This window comes from Calidris pugnax, unplaced genomic scaffold, assembly GCF_001431845.1.
Source record: "Calidris pugnax isolate Ruff unplaced genomic scaffold, ASM143184v1 scaffold55, whole genome shotgun sequence".
NCBI classification, from domain to species: Eukaryota; Metazoa; Chordata; class Aves; order Charadriiformes; family Scolopacidae; genus Calidris; species Calidris pugnax.
This window is the reverse complement of record NW_015090832.1, coordinates 3,924,099-3,931,096: the sequence shown is the minus strand read 5'-3', so window position 1 is coordinate 3,931,096 and position 6,998 is coordinate 3,924,099.

Genomic DNA, 6,998 nt, shown 5'->3' with positions numbered 1-6,998 from the left:
GGGGAAGGGTTAAGCTTTCAAAACCAGAACACTTTATTTTTGTAACCAAAAATTCACGCTCTCCACCCAAAGCAACACTGAGGACCAGGCTATATTTGAGCCTGTCAGCTCTGCTTTGCTCTCTGCTGTTAAAAAAAAAAAACCCCGCCGCTCCCCACCTGAAAAATGTCAGAGGGAAATTGAAAAATAACATTTTCCCCTTTTTCCTGCTGCCACACCTGCTTTGCTTCAACAGCAACTGGCGTTTCTCCAAGCATCTTGACAAGCTCTGCAGCGTCGGGTGCTGCTGGAGCTGGGTGCGAGGGGCTGGGAGGGGGGGATGGTGGCATCCACAGAGCCTTGGGACACCCAAACACGGTGGGAGGCTGCTTCTCCCCAGGGGCTTGGGACCCCATCTCTGATGAGCCTTTGCTCTGTGAAGGGAAGGAGTTAAGGACAAAGAAGGAAAGACCAGGTTTGAGGGGACTTGGAGCAACCTGGTGTGGTGGGAGGTGTCCCTGCCCAGGGCAGGGGGGGGGGATAGGATCATCTTTAAGGTCCCTTCCAACCCAAACCGTTCTGTGATTCTTTAAGGAGAGAGTTTGGTAGAGGTGTGTTATACAGATGGAGAGACTCAGATATGAATCACAGGCGCCCCAAAAAGGACTGGAATAACATCGCTGTGATACTGAGATCAAGAGCACGAGCAGCTCGGTGCGGCGGCAGTTGCAGTTGCTTCACCTACTCAGCAGCTTAAAAGCATGGAAATAAGTTAAAAGCCAAGGCGCTGGTGCCTTTTATCACCTTGCCATCAGCTGTGCTGCAGGCGCTGCCACCTCCCCGGCTGCCGGCAGGGACCGCAGCCTCCGGTTTGCCCGTTTGTCTTGCACGCCTGAAAATTAAGGGCTGAAACAGAATCATGGAATCACAGAATGCTATGGGGTTGGAAGGGACCTCTGGAGATCATCCAGTCCAACCCCCTGCCAGAGCAGGGCCACCCAGAGCAGGTCCCACAGGAACGTGTCCAGGTGGGTTTGAATGTCTCCAGAGAAGGAGACTCCACCACCTCCCTGGGCAGCCTGTTCCAGGGCTCTGCCACCCTCACAGGAAAGAAGTTCCTCCTCATGTTTAGATGGAACTTCCTATGTTCAAGTTTGTGCCCGTTTCCTCTTGTCCTGTCCCTGGGCACCACTGAAAAAAGACTGGCCCCATCCTCCTGACACCCACCCTTTAAGTATTTGTAAACATTGATCAGATTCCCCCTCAGCCTTCTCTTCTCCAGACTAAAAAGACCCAAGTACCTCAGCCTTTCCTCGTGAGAGAGATGTTCTAGTCCCCTCATCATCTTTGTAGCCCTCTGCTGTACCCTCTCCAGCAGTTCCCTGTCCTTCTGCAACTGGGGAGCCCAAAACCAGACGCAGCACTCCAGATCACCTCTGAAACACCTCTGAAAGTGCCCGTGAACAGAGGTGGGATGGGGCACATAAAAGCTGAACACGCAAAGCTCATCGGGATGCAGCCCACCTGCCTGGAATCTCTCATCACATCACCTCACTTGTTGGTGGATGCTCAGCACTGCTGGAGATGGGGTAGCCCAAATAACAGTGTCCAGGCTGGAAACCCACCTGGACACTGCCTTGATGGTGCTTGTGGACCATGTGTATTACCCAACCGGGTTGCTTTTCCTGGGCGCATCCCCCAGCCAAGGTGGTTGCCCATGCCCTGGGAGTTGAGCAAACCAGAGCAGGACCTCAGAAGTGCTTTGCAAGCTCAGGGACACAACATCACACCAGCATCAGGTAAGGGGAAGGCGTCTTGGCAATTACTGCAGAACTGAGCTTGCAAGTCTGCCGGTTTTGTTCGCGTTCATCTGAAAGCCTTTGACACATCCGCGCTGTATGTTTCTTTTATGAATATGCAAATCAAAGCAGTGAAATTACAGATAATGATATGTAGTCAAAACTTTTCAGAAGTTAATGCATATTCCTTATTTTGCAGATTTCTATCACATTTGTATTTGCAAAATAGATGAGATAACGCCGCTCAAGAGAACAGCTTTCCTGTCATCGAAGCAGTGATAAACCTTTCATATCCCACCCCAGAGAACTGCCAACTCGCTCCCCGGTGCCAGGGTCCCTCCTGTGGGGACGGGGGTCACACGGACTGCCTGGGAATTGCTGCCCCAGGACCCCACTGCAGAGCTGAGGGTTCTGAGGGCCTGGGGGACTGGACTGAGACACCACTGTTTTCCCAGTGCTGTGGTCCTAGGACAAAACCCCATGGGGGAAACCACAGCAGGTCCCAGGCTTCATAGAATCATAGAGTCATAAAATGGTTCAGGTTGGAAGGGAGCTTAGAGATCATCTCATTCCCACCCCCCCTGCCCTGGGCAGGAACACCTCCTACCAGACCAGGTTGCTCAAAGCCCCCTCCAACCTGGCCTTGAACCCCTCCAGGGATGGGGCAGCCACAGCTTCTCTGGGCAACCTGGGCCAGGCTCTCACCACCCTCAGGAAAGAGTTTCTTCCTGAGATCTGATCTAAATCTCTCCTCTTTCAGTTTAAAACCGTTCCCCCTTGTCCTATGGCTCCACTCCTTAATCATGAGTCCCTCCCCATCTCTCCTGGAGCCCCTTTAGGGACTGGAAGGAGCTCTAAGATCTCCCTGGAGCCTTCCCTTCTCCAGGTTGAATGCCCCCAGTTCTCTCAGCCTGTCATCCCCACACAGACAGGGCATGCGGAGTGGATGGTCACGTGCATGGGGTGCCCAGTGCTTTGAAGACCACCACAGTGGTCTGTGCAGCCCTGGTGGGGGACGTGACGGGGGGTGAGAAGGGGGATTCTTGGAAAAAAACCCAACTAGTTTGACCATTTATTGCCATCTTGCTATGACCCCAACTTCAGATGTAGTGCCGTTGCAATGTAATACCTTTGAAGATGAGGATATGTTGTGGTTTGGGCCAGACTGGCCACTGAAAAACCAGGACTTTTCCAAAACGCAATTAAATCTTTTTCTGAAATGACATTTTCAAAATGTCACTTTGGAAAAATACATGGTCTGCTGGGGCTTCTTCAAGGCCTCTTCAAGGTGGGATTTTCTTCAAGAGCAGGTTTGATGGGGCTTTGAGCAACCTGGTCTGGTGGGAGGTATCCCTGCCCAGGGCAGGGGGGTTGGAACTGGATGATCTTTAAGGTCCCTCCAACCTAAAGCATTCTATGATTCTTGGTAAGAGGTAATGTTATATACAATTTGGGGAATTTAATACAATTATTTGGTTTTATTCAGCTTTAGGAGAAATGTCAGAATGTTATTACATCATGGAAATAAATGGTTTGTCCAGAGTGCTCCTGACTCAGACCCATTCACCACTGTTTCTGCGATGTTCCCCATCACCAGGTGAGACTCAGAGCTCACCTCTGTCTGCTCCTCACTGCTTTCATGCCTTCCTGGGTGCTCAGAACACAGCAGACCAGATTCACTGGGACCTCAGTAGGCTGTGCTCCATCCCATCCCTTCGGCTATCAAGTGTTTGATGGCAAATCCACAGAGCCTGACCTGCAGCTCCTGGGCTCCTGGCCCAAGCTCTCCACATGTTTCCTGCAGTCCTGGGGTTGTTGGCTGGGTGCTACCTAGACCCTCTCCTCCTCCAAGCTGGTCTAATTCCCCACTTTCATCATGCTGCATCTCCAGTTCAGCCCAGCAGCAGCTTCACTTTTATTTTTAAGAGAAGCACCCATGGCTGAGGGTACTTGTGTGAGCACCGTTGCCCATCCCAGCCCAGCTCTGGTGGGAACTTGACCCCTTTCTGCTCTGTTCTCCCCCAAATTATTATCAACACCTTTAATAACGTGCGTGGGCGAGCGGTTTCCAGCAAGTGACACCCGCTGAGGAGCCCGGCAGCGGCTGGTGAGCCCTCCTCCCTTCCCCCCCTTCTCTTTCTCTTTCTTCTTGCAAACACCTACATCCTTCCTGTATTGTTTCAAACCACAAGATAATAAACTGAGAAGCAAACGCCGTCGAAGGGTGAGTGGAAAGGTCTGCGGGGGGAGGTGGACCTCCCTGCTTCGGGGGCTCTACCTCCCCCTGCAAATGCCACCGGAAACCTCTGTCCTGTGCTTGCATAACCGGGGCTGGGGTGCCGGGCTGTGAACCCCAAGACGGAGGTGCTTGGCTGAGCTGCTGGTCTTCTCCAGCCTTTTTTGGTCATCGAGTCCTTCGCCACCTCTCCCGCAGCTCCAGCAGCCGGATCCAGCAGCCCAAGGCTTGTGGCACGGGGCCCTTCTTCTTCTTCTGGGGGCTCGTTGCTTGTTACAACACCAGCAGTTGTTTTAGCAAAGAGCTTTTTTTTTTTTCAAGTTTTTTAATGGCACTTCTCCTCCTCCTCCTCCCTCTTGTTGGGCCACCAGCCCAGCTCCAAACACCATCCCAGTGTTTGACAGGGGAGAGGGGCCGGCTCCTCTGTGCCAGGGTGGTGATGCTGGGAGGAGGGGGCTCCATGGAGCACCCAGGTCCTGCTCTGCCTTGGGGATTTTGGACTATGGTTGCTAAAGTGAGCAGCAGCACATGGATGACTCTGGAGAAGAACACCAAGGCTGCCAGCACCCACACAGCAGGCAGGGGAGAAACCTTCCAGCAGGCACAACCCAACGCTTTGGTGCTGGTGGGAAAATCCAGGGAAAAATCAGGAATGACCCCTCGAGGCAGCTGAGGCGTCTCTGGCTCAGGTCTGTGGGCAGAGCAATCCCTGTCCTGCACTTCTCCCGCTGTCTGGTGGGTTTGGAGCTTGGCTTTCTTCCCAGAAAAAGGAATAAACTGGGGCTTAGCCTTCTTGCCACCCCTCAAGATGTCTCAAAAATGAGTCCCTGGGTGACTATGTCCATGCCCAGCAGCTCTGGTGTGGCCAGCTGAGCTGGTCCTCTGCTGCAGCACCCGGCAGTCTCATGCCAGTGTGGTTTTGGGGTTGGATTAATAAAATGCCAGGGTTGCCAGGGGGAACAAGGAAAGGCAATGAGAAGCAGGAGGTGTGGGTGTGCTGGCCCCCGCAGCACTGGTGGGGCTGGGTGCTGAGCGTGGCCCTGAGTGCTCCCTGCCTTGCACAGCCTGGTGATGCTTCCTGCAGCCCTGGCTCCTGCAGGACAGGGATGTGGGGACCACCACGGGACAAGGACCACCGTGGGACAGGGGCCACTGCAGGAAAAAAAATCCCCTTTGGGACAGGGACCACCATCAGCCAGGGGCCACTGGCATCATTGCAAGACAAGGACCACCGGAGGACAGAACCCACCACAGGACCAGGACTGCTGCAGGAGGAGACCCAAGTTTTGCTCTCACGCAGGTGTAAATCCAGCATGGGAGTGAGCACGACTGCCTGGTGGCTTTCTGGACCACAAGAGCTTGGGGTTTGGGGGGCTGGGAGAGCAGAGCACGAGCAGCAGAGCTGAGCCTTTTCTGTGCAAACCCTGGTTGCAGACAGTCACGTGTGGTCGAACCCTGGGAGACAGACTGAGCTCATTTTTTGTGTGTCTTTGTCTTTCTGAAAACCCTAAGGAACTTGCGAGGCACCAACAAGTGCTCTTTACAGGCAGGGTGGAGTGGGTCAAGAGGACCACAGAGACAAACTTTGTTTTGAGGAGGACACCTGAGAGACACACAACAAACCCTGCTGTTGTGGTACCAGGTGCACTGAGGTCTCCACACGGGGCTCTGATGTCCCCCCACCCTGAGCAATGATGAGATGTGGGAACAAACCATACAGTGACCGTGTGGGCTGTGTCCCTTGAAGCTGCCTGTGTGGTGGGGTGCCATCCCTGCCCTGTGTGTCCCCCAGCCTTGCCCTGCTGAGCCCTGCGTGCATTCAAAGCCATGTTGGCAGTAGATTATACTCACTGCTGCTCGAAACCCCAGAGCATATTTCGTGCCTAAAACATCATAATTAGGCAGAATAGTGAAAAGCTGCACAAACAGAAGGCTCCTGTGGCTCTCCAGGAACTGCCAGCTGAGCACCGGTGGCTCAGGCATGCACCACATCATCCGGCTTCGAGGAAAACCTTCCCTCGGGTTGCTTTGTCACAGCCAAAGAGATCCCTTGCTCCTCTGAGCTGGAGGTACCTGGAAAGGTCAAGCCAGTTCCCAGTCAGGCAGCATTTAATGGGATTTTTGTTCTTGATACGCTTGGAGGTTCTCCTGGGGCAAGTACTTAGGTCCTGATAAGGCAAGGCAGGTCTTTGAGGGAGCTTGGGGTACCTCTGTACTTCTCCACCACTGATATCCCATGCCATACAGGGTCAGAGAGATGATCCGTGCCTCCATAAGCAGTGCTGGGTGATGTTATTTTGGGAGAGAGATGTTATTTTGAGCCTGGCCATGCCCTGCAGTCCCTTCTCCATGCACTCCTCCAGTCCCTGCATGGACATGGGGACGCCACCAGTTGTTTCAGTTTCCATTTGTGGGGCTGTTGTCCATGAATGTCTCTGAGCCCTGTTTAAACCAGACGGTACCTAACCTTACCTGGTGGTACCTAATGGTACCATCGCCATGCCAACCTCCTTCATGGTAGGTCCTGGGGACACAGAGTTGAGCAGAGCTACCAGCCCAGCTGCCAGTTTGCCAAAGCAAACTCTTTCTGTTCCCCACACGAACTGATTTTTCTTAAAATGTTGTACAGAAATGAACCAGGGCAGTTTCAGGAGCTCAGCTTACGTGCGCTTCACCTTTCCCAGTATGGAGGCATGCGATGCCCGTGGCTTTGTGCCCTGGGATGAGCCGATGCTGAGAGGTGCTGGGTGCAAGGACCTAGGACACAGCATGAAACCGAGCTCTGCAGTGGCAGACACCGCCACAGACACCAAGGCATTGTGGTGCGTTGGCTGTGGGTTGACCTTCTGCCTGAGCGTGTGAATGAACCTGAACTTTGTGGTCTGTGCCCACCAATGCTGGGGTCTCTCTGCACTTGTGTGGGGGTTTGGCTCGGTGCAAAGCTGGTAGGTTAAAAACCAGGGTGCTCAAATGTTATCACACCG